The 23,422-nt window shown below is 45.9% G+C and overlaps 1 protein-coding gene across 6 annotated transcripts in view; it reads right to left on the reverse strand.

Annotated features, from left to right (window-relative positions):
* The window catches only part of TLN2 (talin 2), a 410,543-nt gene that overhangs the window by 335,728 nt on the left and 51,393 nt on the right, over positions 1-23,422 (reverse strand). The window lies entirely within an intron of this gene.

The following is a 23,422-nucleotide window of genomic DNA, read 5'->3' on the forward strand; positions in this document are numbered from 1 at the left end:
CAGATTCTGGAGACCAGAACCCTCCTGGGAATTGCCTGGAGACCATAAGAAGTAGGACACTTCAAAGATGGGTGGGCTAAGACTGTTGTCAATGATCATTTTGTTAAAATGAAATGATTTAAATGCTAATTCTCTAGGAAATGTCTTCTGATTATGGTTTTTTAAATTAACCTTCACCTATTTAAACCATAATCATCTAAATAGGCACCTATTCCCCTGGGGTTCTGGTTCCTCCTGATCCTGGCAAATCAAAGCTACCTGGAACAGCTCACACCTAACCTTAGACACCCTTCAGTCAACTCATCTGTAAAGAGTGTGGACTGGATACAACACAGGTGTCTTTCATCTAGAGGATTCTAGAATTCCCTTACGTTGCTGGAACACAGCTGACAGTACCTCACATTAAGTCAGCTTATACAAAGCATATGTGAATGTCAGTTGTTATACATTTAAATTGCCATATCTCTTAGGAAATAACTACGAGGTTGGTGTAACAATAGTTGTATTTTGTTTCTAGGGAGTTAGATTCAGCAGTGACAAATCTGTCCCACCCTCACTAAATGGGTATTTGGATCTGTTTCCCCAAAGGTCCACTCTTATTTATAAAGCAAAAGGGTTTCTTTTGCATAAAATAGAATTTCGGCAGTGAGGTCATTTGTTTTGAAACTACAACAACCATTGCAATTTCTTTCCACATTTTAGTATTCTAGTTACTCTGGGTCAAGAGAAGGAGAAAGCTCAGTGAAAACGCAAAGCCTGCTAGGCCACCCACAGCAAGTAATTAGCAAGTAAATAATCAAGGCTTCTACCCCGGACAATCTATGGTAACTCGCTCTGTTCACTTCCCTTTCAATAGTTAGGCACACTCAAATGTAAAAAGCCAACGTAGACTCACACACAAGCACACAAAACATGTGTCAAGAAATCCTCAACAGCTCCAAGATTCATTAAAAAAAATAAAATTCCATGTTATTCCTTATTCTTATGGGGAAGGAGGGTCCACAAACTCCTCTGGAAATATGATGGACCCTTGCACCCAAAAGAACATAATGCTTTCAGTTTCAAAGGGTTTGTGACCCCTCTGAAATTTCTCTCTGCGCCCCTGGTTAAGGACCCCTGCTTAATTAAAACGGTATAAGGAGTCCCCTTTTATAACTCTCTTAACTTTCTACAACCCCTTTGTAAATGGAATTGTGAATGGCAACCCCATTTACAAAGTGATCCACAAGGGAAGGAACCAGTGAGAAAACGGGCTTCGTGGAGGACTTACGGTGGAACGTGTACGACTCGGGCGCCAGCAAAGCTAACAATGGTTTGGGAGCCCTCTGCTTCTCCTGGGACCCTCTGCTCAAGCGTTTCGATGGGGACCTCCCCAAAACTATGTTTGTGCTTGGCACTCAATTTTTCAAAACTGAAAAATAATCAACAAAAATACATGCTGTTTAGGAATGCATACAAGGTGATAAAAATAAGCAGAGCAAAGATTGGTTAAAACAAAAAGTTAAGACACCCATCACCTCTGAGGCAGTGGGGGAGCTTCTAAGACGTTCTGTACTGTTGATTTCTTAATCTGGTTGTTGGCTTCACAGATGTTCACTTTCCCTTTCAAACTATACCTACATGTTTTACATACTCTCTTATGTGTGTGTCAGAGTAAAGACATTTTTAAAAAATGACAGATGCACAGCAGGGACAGCGACCTCCAAGAGTTCTCAGCCCTCATGTAAGATGCACCAAAAACCCTGTGGAGTGTGAACCCTTGCTGGTCAAGGGGTGGGGCACCATCTATAAATACATTTCATTTTTAAAAGTCCACACCCTGGGACGGTCCTGTGTTCTGGGCTGAGGCCACACTGACCTCTAATGCTGCCTGTCAGTCTGGGAAGAGCTGGTTTTGGGTTTCTGTAAACCCATTGGTCTTTCCTCTCACACGCCCTGCAGGCCTATTTCCTGTGGCACATTCTGTGACCGTGAACAATCTCAGTACATCTTCCTGAAAGCTAAGAAAGGCACAAAGCCCAGACACTGCTGCAAAGTTCAGACGAATGTCTGGCCAGCTCCTTCCTCAGGTGGATACATCCCCAGGCCGAAGTTCCCTTCCAGGTGCCTCATCATTACCTTCTTTGGGAGAATCCTGTTCATTCCGTGAGTGGTCAAGTCATCCACTGGCCAGAAAAACTGGTCAAGTATAGAAAGACATGACCAGGAAATCTCCATTCCTAGCCCTTCCCACACACTTACCAGTATAACATTGACCAAACATGCAAAATATTCTTCTTTCCTAATAATTTGAGCAAGAGCATGCCATCCAAACAAGGACCCCTTTTTGTAATCGCACTAGCAAAGCTATCACTTTTATTTTGTAGTTAAAATAGCCAAACACCGACATGACAAACATTTTAACCTGGTTTTGGGTAGCCCTGTGCAGGACCAATACACAGCAGTATGTGACAAATAAAGGAAATATTATAGTCCTTTATCTCTTGCTAAGTCTCTTCTACTCTAGCACAAGTCTGTACTTAAAAAAAAAAAAACAGCGAAAGACAAATGAAGAATACAAGACCTACTCTCTAATGTCATCTTCAAAGGTGGACCATCCCACTGGATTCAACCATCTCTCCTGAGTTCAAGATGGGCGTGGCTTTCCTGGGGGACACGGGGCGTGTGGGGGGCTGTGAGAATGGATGTATGAGCCTTCACGGGAGTATACACACGCACATGCAAGCCCAACATTCTTGTTGATTGACTCAAAACAATAGCTTACAGGGAAACCATTGGTAAGAGCTCAGGAAAAGTAAAGGCCTGCCAATTCCAGAAGGACAAAGGGTTTCAGAAACTAACATGGGAACACAATGATCTCATGGCCCTTTCCCACTGAGACTGTGCCTAAGTGGGATCCTTCTCAAATTCGTAATGCTCACTTACAGGCACAGTCACTGTTTTGACCCTATGGGACCCATTTGGGAGAATGGCCAAGCCAGGAAACAGATTCCAGAGGTAGTTTTGGATGTTTAACCCAGACAATCCACAGACAGGGCTCCTCAGCCAAGGAGGGGGCTGAAAACTCTGTGAGGAGTGAGACCCTGACTTATCCTCAGGGCATTAGTCACTCAGTACATCCAACAGCTAGTTCCTTCAAAGCAAGGTCCTGGGCCGGCAGTGAAAGTGGGCCCTCGGATAACAGGCCTGCATCTCTGGGGGACCAAACGGTGCTAAACCTTAATTCCTAGTGTTTCTTACACACGTGGGAGAACACAGGCAGGAAAAGGCCCCAAGCCCCAGGCCTCATGGTGCCTCTCCCCCCAAAAGCACACCAGGGAAATGGGGGTACGGCACGCAATCCTAAAGGGGCAGGTGGGAGGCATGAATGAGCTCTGTATGGCGCTCTGCTCCGGCACCCGTCGCCATTTATTTATTACACACTGAGGTGCCAGGCTCTGGGCTAAGTGCTGGGAGAGGAAAAAGGTATCGAGACAAAAATGCTCTTAAATGAATTTTTAATTAACTCCAATAGCCCATACACACCTTTTTAAAATAGTAAAAACATATTTCCAAGACATTATTTATCCTATAGGCAAATACTTGATATATGTAGATTAAGGATCCCTTGAATAACTTCAACACAAGATACTCTGTATTCTGCCCTAAACTGGTGCTGAGGTGCCAGTTGGGAGCAGAGGGGAGGTAAAAACAACCCAGAACAAGAACACCCTAAAGTATTTATAAGCTATATTGTTTCAAAGAAGCTTTAAGTCACATGTGAAGGTAGGAAATATTTTTTTAAGTAAACACTAACCTGCGTCACCTCCCACAGCTGGGGCGTCTTCTCCAGCCACTACCCCAACTAGCACACCTGATACAACTCTGGTCATTCTCTCCGCAGGGAAATCCCCACCACCTCACTTGGCATCTTTTTCCAGAATCCTCTCTCTCTCATCTGTCTCAACCTGGGGCTCCTAAGAGCAAGGCCTGCCCTTTCCTGCTGGCATCCCTTGCACCTTACACAGGGCACTCAATTTACAGTAAGGAGAGGGTGAGAGAGGGAGAAAGATATAACACTTTGTAGAGGACTTTGCAGGTAAGTAAGACAAATAATTGAGTTTGGGGAGAGGAAGGGTGTGACTGGACCTTTTCCCAAATCCAGCATAACTCAGTGATTTGACATTCATGTTTGAAAACTTATATCTGTAATAAAGATATAAGAAAAGAAATCAACGTCTTCCCAAAGGCCCAGCCCCCGTGCACAGCCCAGCTTCCCCCATCAATCAGTCTGACAGCAGCAGAAAGACGGGAATTAGACTCGAAGGTGTTCATTTTCTTCTTTCTCATGGCTTTCTGCCCTACTTGCAGTAGTGCCTTTTCTACCTCCTTCCTTTCTTCTCCACTACATTCAGGATACGGTTCGGATTTCTTACCTGGGGATGAGGCCCTGCACACTTAGACCCCTACCTGATCTCCCCTGACTCAGCCTCTTCCCATAGACACACACCCATGAACCACAAACCAGTCCCAAGAGTGGGTCTGGGATTTGCCTCACCCCACCACATCCTGTCTTCTCACTCACATTGGGTTCTGTACCCAAGTCATTCCTTCCAGGAAAGCCCAACCCCCTCATCTGACATAAGTCTACCTTCCCCCCAAATCCAGATCACATCCCCCAGCCTCTAAGATGACCCCTCTAATCCTCACACCAGAGGTAGCTTCTCGTGTGCCTCTCACCATCCCTAGACTGAGTTCCCAGCAGGCAAGGCCGCCACCACCTTTACCTTTGTACATAGCATCCAACATAAATCTGGACAGTGATGACTCAAATACATATGAAATGCCTATGCCCTAGTATTTCAAAGGGTCTTATGGGGTAGTTCTCCAGGTGCCAATTCTAGAATCAAACCACACCCACAAACAGCTGGAACAAGCGGATAGATGTGTGTTTTGGTATTTCTTTCTTTTTTTTTTTTTGGCACACTCCACCAACACAAGTATTCAACTGCATTAGTCCATCCATCAGACTCTATTTCCCAAGGGCCGAACCACTAGACTTCCTTGGCAAACCCAGCACTCCTCTGGGACCTACTGAAAAAACAGGCAACTTCGGAAGGCACAGGCACACTTTTCTTTATGAAGGACACAGCTTCTGGATAAGTAGCCTTGTTAAAGGAACTGAGTTTATAAATTCACTCTAAAGCCATATATTTCTTTTGAGACGGATCAACCCACACGGTTTTTCTTCTGATTCATTGCATGTGTTATGTGGGTCTAGAAAAGTTAGACAATTCCCTAAGGTCAGAAAATGCATTTGCTTATGAACAGATAGAAATGGCATGTTGTTACTGCCCGTCCCAGCTGAGAGGACTGCTTACGTGCTCCAAATAAAATAAGGAAGCAAGAGCTGACCCCAGTCAAGAGAAGCCTCTGGAATCTTTGTTCCCCCAAACACAAATGTTTCTCATTTGGTACAAGCTCTGTTTCAATTACATGCCAAGAAAAGACAAAGAAAAATCCCACTATTACCCATTCCTGCTTTCACGAAGACATTATAAATCACCTTTATTACGTCATATAGTAAAGTTGCCTCGCATAGGTCATGTTGCCAAATGGTTACAGGGGCTATTTTCTCAGCAACGACTTTATTCGTCGGTGTTCTTCTGCTTGTCTGCCAGACACTGACCTTATTTCTTTCTAGAAACCAGATGGCATGGGGATGTGTCCAACCTGAAGCCTCTGACATTAGTTTCTAAAGAACTTTCGTGAACATCAACATCAATAAAACTACTCCTTAATGTTGATGTCAGAAAACAAAAATTGACTGGGTGAAGTGTCTTAATATTCTAACTTTCCCCAGTTAAGCAAATCCCAACTGTAACAGGGATGTCAGTCATTTAAATTTTAATATTGACCCCACTGGCCAACTTCCTTCTCACTGCTCCGTTAGAGGCATTTCAAACAAATCTAATTCAACATGCTAGCTCCTCTGGCACATTTCTTAGATGAAGTAAATTCTCAGGTAACATGTTTAAGCCCTGAGGGTCCCACAATAGCAGGGGACCCCATCCTCTTTTCAGTTTTAGTTACAGGTTCACACTCCAAATTGGAAGCCCAAAGCTTTCCCATTTAAACCAAAAGGAAGAAAAGAAAACTTACAGAACTCAAATTCTTAAATACTAGACAAACTTTATTCGTTTTGTACATTCTTCCCAAGGTCCTCTCTGATGATGGGCGTGTGAACGTACACAAGATTCTACACCAAAGAGATACCTTGTTTGCTCCAAGCAGAAATTTTGGATGTAGAGGGAACTTTGGAGATTCCTGGGCCCATGGCTTATCAAACGCTCCTGCCAGAATTCCACCAGACAGAAGACGGTGGACCAGCTGGCACTGAGAAGCCATTCACAGCAAGCATGAGATTTATTTATGAAAGTTCTATGTTCTAGCTCAAATTCATGTCATGCAAAGTTTGCACTTATTCAGTATGCGCATACTTTCACACTAAAATAACCTTTTGTACTCCAAATTACCTGAGTAAAATGAAAGCACAAGTCTCAGGTTTATCCAGGTTCACCACCCAGACTTCACCCCTGCCCAGTAAGCCGGAATGTTGGCTTTGCCCTCCCGCCTACAAATGAGAAACCTACTGCCCGAATGTTCGGTGGCTTGACACAGAGTGTTGGAGGCCGGCCCAGGTACAGAACCCAAGTCTCCAGTCTCTCAGTCTGGGGCTATTCACCCCTTTGCATCCATCAATTCACAGGCACTCCTGAACTCCTAAGGTCATGGTCCACTTTATAATCTACCCATGCATCAGCTCTCTGTTTAGTTTAGGTTGGTGAGTGTTCTTTTCTGAGCTTAACACTCAGTTCACAAAATGGGAGCCTGATTCTTCACTGGTTTCAGATTGCCAAAATCTCTTCGGCCTTTGGAGTATTTTGACTTCTCCCCCACTCACTGGGCACAGTGTCCCCATCCACACCCATTGGCTAAAATTAAAACTACAAGCTGCTTAGTGGAGACAAGTCAGCAGCACCCAAAATCTAAAGACAACCAAAATCAAATTCACCTGCGGGGAAAACTGTCATCCCAAACACAATGGAATTCAGTTCAGAACCGTGTTGACACTTTCCTAGAAAGGCCTTTGAGCCGCTAGTCCTAGCTACTGTGAGAGCTGTAGGAAACACCATTTTATCTGTGTATTTCCCATTTCAAAGCAAAAGGGGAAAGGGGCCATGCTAATATACAAGTTGTATTGAGGAATTCCAAGGAGGCATCATACACATATAAAGCAGTAGTTCTCACCAGGGAGCAATTTTGCCCCCTCGGGGGACATTTGGCAATGTCTGGGGACAATGTCTGCACAAAGCACCTGAATTCCTGGGTCTCCGATTCATTGTCACTAAACAGAAGAGAGCCTGTTTCAGAGATTTTGCAACCTCTAAACTGGTTCAACCGTGACTTCTCAAAGCCTTCCAGCACAGCAGCTTTCCAAGCCTGGAGCTACTGTCTCTTACCGTAACACCCCTGATTAGGGGCATTGCCCACCCGTCTTCTCTCTGGGCCCTGTCACATTTCCACTGGAAGGAGGAGAAATGCTGAAAGCAACTTGTTTCTCTCTATCACCACCCACCCACCAAAAAAGTCCCCAGTGACCTCTGCATTCACAGAAATGAAAAGCAAAGAGTTCCTGGACTCAATGACCTCCTCCCAACTCTAAATTGACTCATGCAGTCAACAAACTCAGGGCAGAAATGGAAACTACGTTTTGAATTCTACATTCTGCTGCACAAAAACACATACACAAAAAGGAAAAAACCCAAAAAGTTAGTTTTGCAATGAAATTAAAAGAAAATAGTCTGGCTGCAACTGCATTCAATGTTGTAGAGTAGCTCCCCCTCCTCTATCCGCGGCTGCACTTTCCTCAGTTTGTTACCTGCAGTCAACCACAGTCCAAAAATATTCAATGGGAAATTGCAGCTATCTTGAGAGAGTCCACATTTCACATAATTTGTATTACAGTATATTGCTATAAGTGTTCTATTGTAATATTATTGTTGGTAATCTCTTACTGTGCCTAATTAATAAACTATCATGGGTATGTATGTATAGGAAAAAACATAGTCTATATAGGGGTTCAGTACTATCCATGGTTTCAGGCATCCAATGGGGGCCTTGGAACACATCCCCTGTGGATAAGGGGGAACAACTGTATAAGGTTTTTGCATTTTCATACTTGGCAACCATAAGTCAGACCCTCACCCTAAGCTTAGGGGGCAACTCAGTGTGCAAGCCCTTGTTTTGTGGATAAAGCATGCTACCACCCTGCCACGCCCAAAACCTCTTTTCCTGGCTCCAGCTATATACAAAGGGCCACGAAAGAGACCACCTTAGCTGAGAGGCCGAACCCCTCCATGAATAGCCCAATGGTCTCTGAAACCACAGAACACAGGAATTGTTTGACAAGTAAACTTCTCACTTTCAGGAAAAGGTAGGTAACTTGTCTACTTGGGGGAGAAGATTAACACCTTCAGTTGCCTCCACAAATTCATCATTGCTCACCGGTTCTCTCCCCATCTCTCCCTCTCAAAGAGTCCAAGCGCATGAACCACCTACCCAGCCATGCTTGTCTCCGTTACGCACAAGAACATGGATTCTCCAGATCCCAAGCAGCTAGGACAGAACAGCTGGGCTAATGGGAAAAGTGGGAGAAGACACCCAGAAGAAAAGAGAGGGAAGTGGGACTTCTAAGGTTAAAAAGCATTTAAGGGGGTAAAAAAAAAAAAAAAAAAAAAGCTAGTGAAAACTCTACAGATGGCAACAGAGGGTTAATGTCCCAGGGCTAGGCTTCCTCTCTGCAAGTACAAATCCGAAATCATAATAAAGATGCTGAAGGATTCAGTTAGGAGCCCTCCCCTCGGCCAGCAGAAGGAATGGCAAAAATGCAGAGTGAGCGCTGGGAGCCAAAACAATTTCATTTTCCTTCTAACTGTGCAAAGAATTTGCATTTAAAATGAGCAGTTCATCAGACCTTCCAAGAATGCTTGATATTTGGCTGCTAACAAGAATAAAAGTGATCCTTAAGAACACTAAATTTCGAATTACTTAATTGCAACAGAAGTATCTGGGTTCCCTAGCAGACTGAAGAACCCTTCTAGCTAATTACATCTCCCGAGTGAGGTGTAACTTAAAATATAGTCAGATATAGACAACTCTTAAAATATAAATCATATTAACAAAAATAGCAAGAATAAAAGGTACTTCCCTGGAGATGGCTAAACACTCCATGAATCAAACTTGGCTTTCTATACAACTCCACATTGACAAGGAAAGTAGTACTAGGAAATAAAGATTTGTATGAGACCTAAAGAGAAAATAATTAGGAAAGTGGAAGGCTTTTTTTATTCAGCAACTCAGTGTTGCGTGCCAACCAACCGTAAGAAGTACTGACCCCGGAACATGACTGAGATAGCGGATCCCAACGGCAGAAAAATCCACAAGAGGCCACCCAGGCAGGAAGGCAACTGCTGACACAGGACCTGTAAATTAATGACTCTGGTTCTTAGCACCCATACCCAAAAAACAGAACTACAATCTGACTTTTTGAAGAAAGGGAGGAAAGAAGGGAGGGGAAACCCAGAGAGGGCCTCTACCTCCTCAGCTGCAGAGGTATGGGGGGGAGGGAGGGAGGTGAGGAGTCAGTGGGTGGCTTTAGCCTTGCTCCAAAAGACGGACAGTTTTAAGTAGTTTATTAAATAAAAAGCCTTTTATCTTCTTTGCTCACTAATAACATTGGACAGTGGCAAGAAAGGCTACAAAAACATCCATAGAAGTTCAGGAAAGGGTTACCAGAGCCATGGGGCTGGGGAAAACGCAAGAGGCCACCTCTATTCTGAAGCCGAATCAATAGTGCACCTGGCCACAGGGCTCCCGTGACCACACCCATCAGCATACTGGACACACAAAGGGGATTCTTGGGAGTCTGCAGTTGTTTTAGTGTCTGTCTCCTTCCACATCCTCCCTCCTTATGGGGGTGGCTGCTCTGTGGTCAGGATAGCTTTCCACCAGACCTAGAAGATTTCCTAACAAGGGTATTTTAATTAAAGATGAGACACAGGCAATTGTAAGAAAGGAGAAGTCACCAGAGGACGCTGTCCAGCCTGCCGCTTCCATGTGGTTCCCATTCCCACCAGAGCCTTGCAGCAAGTTGGCTTTGCATCCGATAGTCCTGGAAGGGAGGCCTGGACCAGGGGCAAGAGCCACACCCACCGCTCAGGGCCATTTCCTCCTGCTGGATCTCTTGTTATTCAGCCTCCAGCAGGACCCCACACTTCTCCTAAAGGCAGTGTTCCCCTGCCTAAGGAGACTTCCCTGCACCCCTGAGGCGTGACAACTATCCTCCACACCTGGTCACCTCCCAGACTCGGAAGATGGACCCTGAGGGTCTGGGAAGATGAGTCACTGGCTAAACACCAGAAACCCAACAGGCAGTGCCAGTTTCCGAACCAGACGGCCCTAACCACACATGGGGCAAGCAGCCATGGCTTCCCTTAGCGGGACCTCCACAAGGCTTTCAGGAAACTGAGGCCAAGAGCCAGCTGTGACAGCACAGAGGGTAATCCTGGTACATGCCATCTGGCCCTCCCCAGGGGGCCACTGCAGCAGTCCTTCCCGCATTTAGTTTTATTTTAAACAAAACAAAACAACCCTCCCTCCTGACTCCTACAAAGAGAAGCGTCCCAGGCTGTTAAAGGGACACTATAACAGCTTAGAGAGGGCCTAGCCAACACGTGGACTTGTGCGTGCTGACCAGGCCACCCTGCATCAGCAGTAACCCCTGTCAGAGCTTCTGCCCATGTTCTTCCCTCTGCACAGACTCTTCTTTTCCCAGACAGCTCACCTGGCTGGCTGGCTGGCTTTCGTCCTTCAAACCTGCTTAACGGCCACCTCTTTAGAGACCCATCCAAAATAGCTGACCCCCTCTCTGGCTCTCTGCCCCCGTAAGGCCTGGCCCCTCTTGCTCCCTGTCATCCCAAGGACGGTGCAAAGCTCCGTTATCCCAGGGATGGTCCCACAGTGGATCCCAGTAACTATTTACTCAATGAATGAATGTGCTAAGAAAAGTACATCAAAGCATATCTGAAATAGGACTCCTAGGTATAAACCCACCCATGTCAAAAGGTACATACAGGAATATTCATATTGGCCTCATTTATAAGAGCCAAAATCTGGAAACTACCCAAATACTCACGGACAGAAGGATAATATAAACCTGTAGAAGTCTGGGAGAAGCCCTAGGCATGGTACAGAAAAACCAGCACCAACCAAACCCACCTCTTTATTGACAATAAGTGTGCAGTTTCTCATTAGGCCCAGCTCAGAAGAAGCTAGAATCACATGACTCTGGTCCCCAATGTGAAAGATTACAGATTTGCCATTTCTATTACCTACCTCAGCGAATCGGGGGAAAGGCATAGGGCTGATTGTACCTGATCCTCAGAATGGAAAGAAACTGGGGAAAGGCCTGGGCCTACGAGCACGCTTTGCCCCCGTCCTCATCCCTACACAGCCCTCACTCTCGCAGTGATGCCAGTACAAACGCAGCCGAGCTGCTCCGGGAGCTGCCGGCCAATAAAGGCTCCATTGTTGCCTCATACGAATATTTCCAAGTCCCGAGGAAGGGAAGCCAAGGTCGGACAATTGTTGGTGAGGAACAGTGGGTCGGACCCAACTGACATATCACTATCATTTGAGAAAACACTTTTTTTTCCCCCCAGCTTTCTGGTAGACCTGCTTCCAAACTACGGCTGTTTATATCAGGACAGGTAGCAGGAGTCACTACCAGCCACACCAAAGAACAACAGATAATCTGCTCTGGGTGCTCCAAGCAGGAAGTGACAAATGAGAGACGTCTGCCTGAAGATAAGCAGTGAAGTGAGCAAACTGTGACCTGGCCACCCTCCCTGCGACCCACCCAGGGCTCCTTCACCTGGCAACTGGCCCCACAAAGGTGCAGGGAAGCGTTTGCCTCGGCACACTCCCACACACCTCCCCTCTGTCACATCCCTCAGCTTGTCAGGGCTTTATCTCGAGACCCTAGAAAGTGCCAGTTTCCCGCCCCACCACACTCCCCTATACCTTGGTCGCAGCAGGAACTATCCCTGGGCAGAGCTACTCTCCCCAGGACGCAGGTCATTTGAAAAGACTCCTCTGCCAGCAAGATCTAACCCCGAGGAAGATGAGGTGAGCCCAGTTCTTCTGCAGTCATCCGCCTCTGCCTTAAAAATTGGCAGCTCAAAAATCTCCAGGACACCCCCCCAAGGAGATCCCCCTTTACCAGGTGTAGACCGTGCCATGAGCAAGCTAACCAGCGTGTCAAACATTCGTAGGTTGTAAGACTTAGCTTGTAAGGCATGATGTCCTACTGGCAAAACGTCTCCCATGCGGAATCCCCATCCCAGAGCTTTGTGACCTAATGCTAAGATGTGAAGGAGCCCCGTACTCCCTCTTCCCTGCCAGAGGAAAGGAGGGTTCAGAGCTAGGGAGAACATGGGCAGTGAGACAAGGGACCCAATCATACCCTAGGGCAATGCCAAGCCCCAGCAACACAAATGGCCATAAATGTCTGCCCTTTCAGTCTCCCAGGGAGATCAGAGCCTCTGAAAGCACACTGACTATGTGATAAGCCCTCGTTCCCATCCCCAACCACTGAGAATCTAAAATTAGCCAGAAAAAGCGTATGCTCAGCCCCGTGTCTCTCCTATACTGCACCGGATAAGTGTCACTACCCCCTTTGGCAATAACTTGTCTACGGGAGTGCTATAAATACCACCGAAGCCGAGCCGATGTGAATTATGAATACCAAGAATAGTTTCAGGGTTTCCAGGCACTGGCTATGTGACAAGGGTGTCAAATTCAAAGTCTCCTATGTAAGACGCAGACCCAGAGAACACACAAATCCCTCGGGCTCAACTCTCTGAACCGTGGGGAGGACCCAACCAGGAGCACACCCGCCTCCAGTGTGACCGAAGCGGCTGCCACTGCAGCTCTAGAAATCTGATGAGATGCCCTTCATCTCTTGTTAAATTACTGGGAAGTATGAGGCTAAGGAACATAGCATGAAGCTGTAGAAAAGGACAAGTAGGATTTTAGCCTTCTTAGGTATTTAGATCTTTCAAGGAATGAGGCCCTCGGAAACAGAAGGCTAGAGGGGAAGCAGGTACTGACTAGATGATTCCAGGCTACTGGTATTTGTCTCCCCTGAAGCTTTGCATCTAGAGGATGTTTAATCGATGTTTGTGGGATGATCTTCAGGTCTCTGGGATTCAGGGGTTCAGGTCATTCAACTGACTATGAATCCTAACTCCCAGGAGGTGGGCTGGCTGCAGTGGCATTGACAAAGATTTGCCAAAAAGCAGGGCACCAGCCCAGACACCCCTGGACCTGGGTGAGAAGCTCTCCACCCAGGGAACAGAGTGCGAGGGCCAGAGGGGGATGTAGGTACGTGCAGGAGACAGGAGGAATGGCAGAAAAGGAACAGCCTGAGGAGAAAGTGGGGCAAGACAGTAAGGTGTCCCAGAGGCAAGAGGGAGAGAGGACGAGACGAGATGACAAACAGCAAAGTGTGCAGAGCAGCCTGGAATAAGGGCACCTGGGAATAAGCTGTGAGTGAGATCTGGCCCCCAAAGGGTTGCTGGAGGCCTCGGAAATGGTGTTCCGGTGCAGTGGAAATTGAAGTGTAGGAGGAAGAGATATAGGTTACTCTTTTATAAAGTTTGCTGACATACAACTGGGCAATAGGCTCGTGACCAAAAAAAAAAAAAAGCCCGCTACCCGATTTTCTCCTGCTGTGCCTTCCCTCGTCTTTGTCCACTCAGTCTCTCCCGTCCAGAAAGCCCTCCCGTGTGCTCTGACACCTCACAGAACTCTCAAGGCGCAGCTGAAGATGCATTTCCATGAAGCCCTCTGAGCTCCCCGGCCCTTCACTTCCTCTCGGGTACCTCTCTCCTGACCTGCAAATTGCAGCAATTGTATGTCCCCCGTCTCATCACAAACTCCTATAGCAGAGTCAGGGTCTCACTGCTTCTGTATTTCTCTCACCAGGTGCCATAATCCTTTGCCCATGACAGACCCTCAAAGAAGAACAGTAAATAAGGCTGTTTTGTTTAAACACACTTATATTCCTCCCTCCTTTGCTCAAATTCTTTGTGCTTCTTAACAGACACCACTGTCCACACACCACTCCCGCGTCTAGTGTTTCTCCAGCATGTGTGATTCTGTCAGCCCCTCGGGAAGAACAGGAGCAGGGAATGAATCTGTCTAGAGGGACTGGATGGGGCTGGGGGGAGGGGGGAAGCGGGAGGGAGAAGACAATATGCTAGAGGCTCTCTCTTCTCTGCTCCCGGCCCCTCAGTGCCATCCCACAACGTTAGAAGGAAGACGGGGCCTTGGGAAGAATGCTCTGGAAGCTCTCTCCTCAGACCTTTACTCCAAGGAGTTCACTCCTTACTAGGCTGGGTTATTCTTTCTCCAAATGGCTGAATAAAGGAAACCAGCCTTCCAGGGGCTGAGCCAAACTAAGGAGCTGGACTTCAGTGCTCAGAATTAAACTCCCACCTGTGTGAGTCCTGCACGTCCAGTGTCAAGCTGCAGCTCCAGAGGTGGGGCAGATGTAGTCCCCAACTTTTGAAGCATTTGTTCTGAGGCTCCTGCCACATGCTCTACCGCTAACAACCAGACCTGAAAATGACCCCACACCCCATGAAGGTGTTCCCACCTGGGATCCCCAAGTTCCCACTGAGGCTTCTAGCCAGGGAACCAGGAGCCCTGCAGGGGACTGACCCCCTGCACCCCCAGGGGCCGTTTAGCACATCCAACCAGTAGGCCTGGAAGCCGGAACGGTTGTGCATTAAAATGTCAGGGCCTGGCCTTCCCCGTGTGGGGGCAGCGGTTAAAGCCCACTCTTGGAGTCCCAGCGGCCTCCCTTCTTCTATTTCCCCCTCCCCCTCATACCAACACTGGTTTGAGGAGAGCTCTATAAACTGACATCAGTGGAAAGGAAACATCCGGAATACAATCCGAGTTGAGTCATCAAATATTGCACAGTCCCTTGGGGAAGAAAAAGGCCAAAATGAGCCACAAATTGTGAGGGCTTGAAAACCCACAAATAAAGTGCGTATACCTTTGCTGTATCATGTATACCGGTGTCCTCAGAGCCCCAGGAGACCTCATCAGCAGACAGCCCTCTCATCGCATCTGTGGGTGGGCCCAGCCCGTGGAGCATAGCACCGAACACCGATTTTCTCCACCTACCCACCAGCAGCTCCGAAAGAGTTCACACTCTTTTCAAACCCTGAAAACTATCATTTTCTATCCTCCAAAACACTGGGGAGAAAGCAAACCAACCCCAGCAACTAAAACCCAAAGGGGAAGAAGTGAAAACAGCCACACAGGAGACACAGAGAAAGAATGATTCAGTACCAGCCTAACTTACTCAGGGCGAACACTCAGCATCCATTGCATTTGTGCTGAATTCTCACATGGAAGGCTGATTCAAAGTACCACCAAAAAGAATAAATCCAAGGACAGTTGACTGTTAAACAGGAAGGGACCAGAGGGAAACTTAGAGTCAAATTTCAGTTTTTCACACTGCATAAAACCACTTCTCCACAGCTGGCTCCATCAGTCAACAAGAGAGACCATGGCCAGGCAGACATGCGGCTGGCCCTGGGGAACCCCCCAGACACTCTTCCTGGGTCCCCACTAGCAGTCAGATGCCCCAGTACCTGCACAAGTGTCAGCAACCTTGGGTCGATGCTCTTATTTTTGGCACCTGCCATGTGCAGGTCATATTTCAATCCACAGTTACTTTGTGTCTCTTTATCTGCAGGCACAATAGACAGAAGTCTATGCTATTACTTTAAAATCCTACTTTTAGAAGTTTTTAATATTCTACCAAAAGTGGGTTGATAAAGCCAAAGCACCTCTCACCCCCCACCACCACCCGCTATCAAATCTGCCCACCTTCCGAGATCTTTCTAGCCAATTATATGGCCACTTTATTTTTGTGTTCACCATTGGGTTGCCCAGGTTTAACAAACAGTAACACAGGATACCTAGTTAAGTTTGAACTGCAGAGAAACCACAAAACATTCCTTCGCATAAGTATATCCCGTGCGATATCTGAAACATACACTAAAATTACTCGCTGTTTAGCTGAGATTTAAATTCAACTGCGCTGACTGTATTTTATCTGGCAACCGTACTTCAGCATTCACGAGAAAACGTTGAAGCCTGAGAACAGCTGGAAGCAGACTTCATGGGCCCCCAGCTGTCCGCTCATTCCACACAGAGGATTAGCTAAAGCAGTGCACTGGCCTTGCCACTCTGGACAACAAGGACAGGAGGGAGGGCGGGTACTGCTTCCCCCAGAGAGGAAAGTCAAGTCCATTTGCCTCTACTTTACTCAGCGAGCATACTTAAAACCTTGACATAGAAGAATGTGAACTTAAAAACACAAGCCAAATACAAAAGGACAAATATTTTATAAGTCCACTTATATAAGGTACATCGAGTCCACAAAATCATAAAGACAGAAAGTAGGATGGTGGTTGCCGGGGTGGCAATGGGGAATGAGGAGTCAGTGTTCAATGGCTATGGAGTTCTAGTTTAAGGAAAAAGTTCTAGACATGGATGGTGGTGGTGGCTGTGAAACAACATGAGTGTACTTCATGCCACTAAACGGTACACTTAAAAATGGCTCACGTGCTAAACAAATTTTATGTTATGTATTTTTTACTACAACTTTTTTAAAGCTAGTCAGTTTTCTTCTCATTTCCAGTTCAGCTAGGTTTTTCCCTCTCTTAAGTCTCATTCATCTCTAACTTCATGGAATAGGTACCTGCTGCTAAGAATCTTACAGTTTAGGAGGAAATTGTATCAATAAGACTCAGATGAAAAACCCGAAAGGAGCAGATCTGCTGCTCGGGAGGCCAGTTCTTGCAGCCACCTGGTTCCATCGTCGCAGACCTCAGAATCCCCTGAGCAGTGCCTTCCCCCTGCACTTTTCCTTCTCCCTCTGAGCTCTAAGGCCCCTGTCATCACCCTATGCTCAGCCCTCAGCAGGCTCTAGAAACCTTCCAGGAACAGAACTCAAGAGCCAAGAAAGCTCATCTCCTCAGGCATCAGGGAGCCTCTAGGGTGCTGGAAGCTCCGGCTCGCTGGCCACACAGCATCTCTGCAATGGGATGAAGAAACCACCAGGCCCCAGGGCTCTGAACTTGCCTTCCAGCAAATGGAAAAGCCAAGCAATGGATGAAGGAGGCTGAAGAGAGAAAAACAAATTTGATTCCGTTTGAATCCAGAAAGAGTTCTTTCCTATCCACTCACAGAGTGCTACCACATGTGTGTGCGTCCCAATGCTGGGGGTTCCAGACCAGGGGTCATGTCAAATAAATAACTGATCTAAAGTTGTAGGTCATAAAGTACAGCACAGGAATACAGTCAGTGGTATTGTAACAGCTATACGATGTCAGAGGGGTAGTAGACTGGGAGAGGGGCTTATCACTCTGTGAGGGGTATAAATGTCTAATCATTATGTTGTTTTGTACACCTGAAATTAATATAAAAAAATAAAATAGAGTTGTAGGTCACCTGCCTTGGAGGGAGTTAGACACAAAACAAGATTTGGGAACTTCTGATATGGCTCTGACATGAGAGTGAAAAAATAAAACCAAAACAGAGTCAAGGGCTAGAAAGTATTCTCAAAGCCCACCTACCTCTGAAATGGTCCAGAGGTTGTTTGGAGGCAGCAGGGAAGGTCCTTCACTTAGCCCTGGTCAGTCCCTGGCCCAGCAATCAGGGCATGTAGACAGCTCCTCTTAGGAACCCAGATTCTCCTCGGCCCTTACTTGTCCAACGTGACCCTGACCTGGTAGACTGCTAAATGGCCACAATGACCCATTACACCACACACCAGACTCCTGGAGCAGACAGTGGCAAGCGTGGGTGGGTTTAAAGCAGAGGTTCTCTCACCCCCCTGTGCCTCAGAATCACACCAATGATGCCCACCCCACCTCCACCCCCACCCCCATGCTGTTCTCAGCCTGCAGTGGGGCTGCGAAATCCAGGTTTGGCAAGTACCTCAGGCAATTTTAAAGAAAGGGATCCTCAGACCACATAAAAAACACAGACAGGCAAGACGTAAGCTTTAAAAAAAGTATTATGAGGACTATTAATGATGTGAGAAATACTCACAAGATAACATTAGGTAAAAAAAAAAAAGGTAAATACCCAGCTGTATATTCTGTAGGGGTCTAAGCTAAATATGTATTTATATACAATTAAATTTGTTCTCAAATTAACTGAAAAAGAAGCCTTCCATAAACATGGTGATTTTGATACCGTATTAGGTTTTGAATTTTCCTGCTCCCTGAGCTTTACCTGCTATCTCCTGGTACACCTGAGTGAGGCCAGGTTCCTGTCTCCACCCCGTCTGAGAATAGGATCTGGTATCAAGAGAGTGTTTGGTGGGAAGAAGAGAGTTCCAGGCCAGGGGACTTTTCTGAATAAAAGATGAGGACCCCAAAGACACACTGAGAGGTCAGCTGGGAAGCGGGCTGGCCAGAGACCATTCAGAACATCAGAAGGTGTATTGGGGTCCAGTTACAGAGGCAACTGGGGCCATTGAAGGTTTGTGAGCAGTGGCACACGAGTAACTGGACAGAGAACCCAAATCCTCTTACAACCAAGGACTGGGAAGAAATAGCAAGAAGGTGATGGGATAGGTGAATAGTGATTAAATCAGACAATAAAAGCACAGAACCATGCACCTTTTATTATAAATACTAAGCCTAGAAATAGAGCCACCTCCCAGCTTTCTCTTGTCTTTTCTATGCATAACTTTGGCCAAGTTTGTTTTTTTGTTTGGTTTTGAAGGGAACCTGGCACTTCAGGGCCAACGGCTATGGACACTGGGCTGGTCCTGGTACTGCAGTGCTCATTTCTAGACACCCCTGCCTTTTGCCAGCTTTCCTTCTTTTGGTCTATCAAGCACCCATTTCAGTCCCAAGTCTCCAAGAAGGAGAGGGAAGAGTGACAAGGAAAAATGCCAGCATCAGGACCAAACCTCTGGCACAGACCATCCTTCACAAGCAAAGGATTCCAGTTCTGCATAAGACTTCCACAGACCCCTTCATGAAAAACTACAGCACTAGGCAACCCTCCATTTATCACCCACCTTCCACCTGGACCCCCTTTCCTTTAAGGGGTGGTGTATCTCTAAGGCTTCTCTTGACAAGTTCAGCCACTTCATTTCAGGCCTTGCAAACTAATGCTTTGTGACACTATTTTTCCCACTGCCAGAGAGTTTAATAACCAGTATTCAGTATTATATTATTTTGTATTAAAATAGGTTATCATTTTTGCTACACATCAAAAGCCAATTTCCTCCTAAAACTGCATAGCTGAGACACCATCAAGGGATGCAAAAAGAATAAGAAGCCGATTGCCCTGCAAAATTATGCAAATAATGTCCTCTCTTCCTGAAGGAAAAAAAAAAGCCCCCTAGACAAAGAAGAACTTGAAAGAATGCTCCATCTTAGTCCTCTGCTAATAGGATAAGTTGCATTTTAACATTTTAAACTAGGTCAGTACTTGGGTTCTGGTGCCGGGCTTTGAAAGTACTTTCTTGCTTCAGATTTGGGAGAACAGATTGGGGACTCTCGAGACTCCTCCCTGAATTATTGTTCTTCACATCCACAGTTTATTTCTAATATTTTATATCTCAGTTAACTAGCTTGCTGCCCCTTAAAGTAAATAAATAAATAAATAAATAAATAAATAAATAAATAAATAAAAGCATCTCTCTGAATAGAAATAGTCTACACCGTGTGATTGAAACATAAATGTCTTTTCCTCCCATGGATTTCAAGTGTTCTAGCCCTTAATCAGAAGGAATCAACCTGTCATCTCTCTGTAAGGAATAATTCCACCTGGGTTTTAGCAAAGAAACATGACCAAGGACACTAGAGAGAGAAGCAAACACACAATAAAGAGAGGGGCCCCTTCCAGCCTGTTCAGCACCAGCTCAAGTCTTCCCTCTCTGGATGCTCTAACTCGATCATGCATTTCTATAATTACGTTTGCAAATGAGTGACTCAATTCAATAACTGCTACCTAATTCTATAAAGACTTGGGATGTACTTGTTTGAGGGAAGCTGTATGAAATTAGGGCCTTAACAACCAGGAACTCTGCTATTCTTCACTGCTGTGGGCTTGGAGTCTATACAGCACTCGGATCTCCCAGGCCGTCCTCAGGGCAGCTCTGACCCCAGGGGTCCAATGGAATCTAATGTAAGGTGAGTCAATGCAGGCTTATTGGACCCAACCAGAGCCAGGCTGTTTGGGTTCCAAGTGCACCTCCTATATCCATGGCCTTGGGGCTTATAGAAAACACAGATTCCTGGGCGCCTCTCCCCAGGATTCTGCTTCAGTAGCGCCCGAGAGGGGCAGCCCCAGGTGGCTCAGTGCAGCCAGTCCTGGCCTACTGTGGGTGCGGAGTAGCCATGTTCTATTTTGGTGCCATGAGCCCCTCACAGGAGCACATTAGCAAAGTGTGAGGCTAAAACTCAGCTTGTTGCTATTGGATATAGCAGGAGCAAAAATAGAAAGCACTCGAGTGAGGGGTGGTGGGAAGTGAGTTCCTCTAATACCCTCAGCAGATTTGGAACTTGAGAGGGGTTAGCTCTGTCAAAGGAGCACTTCTGGGAAGGAAGGCTGAGCCTGAGAGACTTTGAAGAAAGTGTTAGGGGTCCTTTGCACCATTCCATTCACTTGTCTTGACAATTCCACCACCAGCCATTTCCACATATGCCCTCACCCTCTGCATCTACGCAAATCCACCCCAGCATTCCGGATTCAGGCCAAATCCTACCATCTCCTTACAACTTTCCCGGCCACACAGCTTGAAGCCACAATTCTCCGCTTTAAACTCCTAACATACTTATCATTAATACCAGCTTTCCAAATTGCAGTCTATTCCATTAGTGAGTAGACCATGATCTAACAAATAGAAATAAAAAATAAAGGGTTTCTTGGACAATAAAGTCTAGAGACCAAAGATTAGACAGATGTGCTCATTATAGCGATTAAGGTTCTGAGAAGGTCCTTAATAAATAAACTGTTTAATTTTGTTTGACCCAGCATTTTCTAAACTCAACTGACCTAGGAACCTATTAGTCAAGGAAAGCATATTACCGTCTCGCAGACCTTGTGATCCACAGAAGCGTCTGGGAAATGCTGACCTACCCCATTCATCTAACTAATTTAATGCCACGTCTTTAGTTTGCTTTTTAATTGACTTGGTTATTTAATCTTTCGTTATTTAGCTCTGTGTACATTTGCATGTTGTCTTAAGTAGAGTATTTGTCTGAGCTAGGACGATGTCTTACATGGCTTTGAATTTCCAACAGTCTCCAGTCCAGCCCCTATATCGGAGAGATACTCAAGAAATTTCTTTTTTAATATGAAAGTATTGGATCTGATGTGATAAACTACATGTGTAGCTTAGCATACACAACATATGTCTCAGAATACACAATTTTAAAAACTCAGAGAACAAGTAAGGTTCCATTAGTTTTATACATATATATACACACATACATACATACATATATGGAAACTGAAGCCCAGAGATGTAAAATGGAGTGTCCAAAGTCACTAAAAGTGAATAAAAGAACTGACTAGAACCCAGGTCTTCCAATCCCTCTTGTAATTTAAGTGAGTTTTATCCTTCTTGCAGCCTCCAGTTGGTTTTTCAGCAGGGAAAGGAAAACTAGTGTGTTGAATGCCACAGGCAGAATGACACAATAATACCAAGTACACAGAACTGACACACAAAAAGAAGAGTCAAGAAACACCCCAGCTCACTAAGTAGGAGAACAAGGTCTTTGAAGAGTCCAGAATACGTATTAGGGGTTTATGGCTTCAGTATCAAAAATATCAGGACAGTCATTTGCAGGTTGTAGCGCTACGTGAGTCACTTCACTGTTTTCTATTGGAACATGACATTAAAGATTTCATTACTTCTTGGAGAGCTACATTTAGGGGTGGTGGGAAGTGAGTTCCTCTAATGTAAAGTGTGATTCCATTCCAACAAATGCTACTCAAGGGTGTATGAGTGTGTCCGAGTATGCCTGTACACACACACGTGAGAATCTGCTTGCTCCTAAAGACGTCCAGTGATGAAATCGTGATACCTCTGTTCCTCCACTAGCCTCAAAGTAACAGGGAATCAACCTTAGCATATACATAGAATCACTTGGGGGGCAGGGAGGGGCATGTATTTGCTAATGTAGAATCAAGACTTCCAAAGATGGAGGTAGAGGTAGGGGTTTCTGCACTTTTACTGAACCCACAGGTGATTCCAACCCACAGGTAGGGGTGGGAACTACTACTGTGGAGGCCTAGGGTCACCTGTGTCTCCTCTGCAGGCACTGCCTCATGGGCATTTCAACAGATCCAGTTCAACCCCTGAAGGTCACTTCCTCCAACAAGACCTCGCAGACCCCTGGCTTCCCCAAGCCTGGCATTTTCCCTCCTGTCCCAGATCTCCCTCAGCCCTTGGCCTAGAGAGCTGACACTGAGCTTTCTCCTGGCATCTCCACAGGCATCATATGTGGTAACTGTAATTTTGTTAAAGCATCAATTGTGGTCCTTTGTACTCTGTTGCTTCTCCCACAGCCCAGCAGTTCTCGGCCCAGGTGCACACACTGCAGGTGACAGGCGATGATGCACAACCCCACATCCTCGTACCAGGACCCAGCACCAAGGGCATCCCCAGAACCCAGGAGCAGCTGCCTGTCTCTACCCCGTCTGCCCAACCCAGTAAAGCATATTAGAAATCATACAACTGAAAAACGGGCTTATTACAAGGATCCCCTCGCTTCCTCTTTTCCAGTAGGCCATCCACAAAGTTTAGTGCCTTAACCAGTAATTAGTCACAAATCCCTTCAACCTGGCTCACAATTGGCCGTGACATGTTAGTGAGTCAGGACACTGTAGTTAAGAACTGTTGACTTAACTAGTTACAAATAGTCTTACGCTGGTGTTGGAAATGGAGACAAAGAGGACCAAGAAATGATGGTTCTTTAGAAAGTAGAAATATCAATTTATTTAAAGTCTACATTATTGCATTTAATGGGGTAAATCATATACTATGGGAGTATTCACAAATTTGGTTAAGTCACAAAAGCTCCAAGACAAAGGTCTTATAAAATCAAAAGACTGCGTATTACTATGGTTCTTTTATGGAACTTATTTTACATTATAGTCGAGAACCACCCCATCCACAAGACTGAAGCTATCTTTAGACTTGGTCCACATGGGATCTGTCGCCTCCATGGACACAGCTCAGGTAACCAATGACCTCAGGTCATTA

Source organism: Rhinolophus sinicus, linkage group LG03 (genome assembly GCF_036562045.2).
Source record: "Rhinolophus sinicus isolate RSC01 linkage group LG03, ASM3656204v1, whole genome shotgun sequence".
Classification (NCBI taxonomy): domain Eukaryota; kingdom Metazoa; phylum Chordata; class Mammalia; order Chiroptera; family Rhinolophidae; genus Rhinolophus; species Rhinolophus sinicus.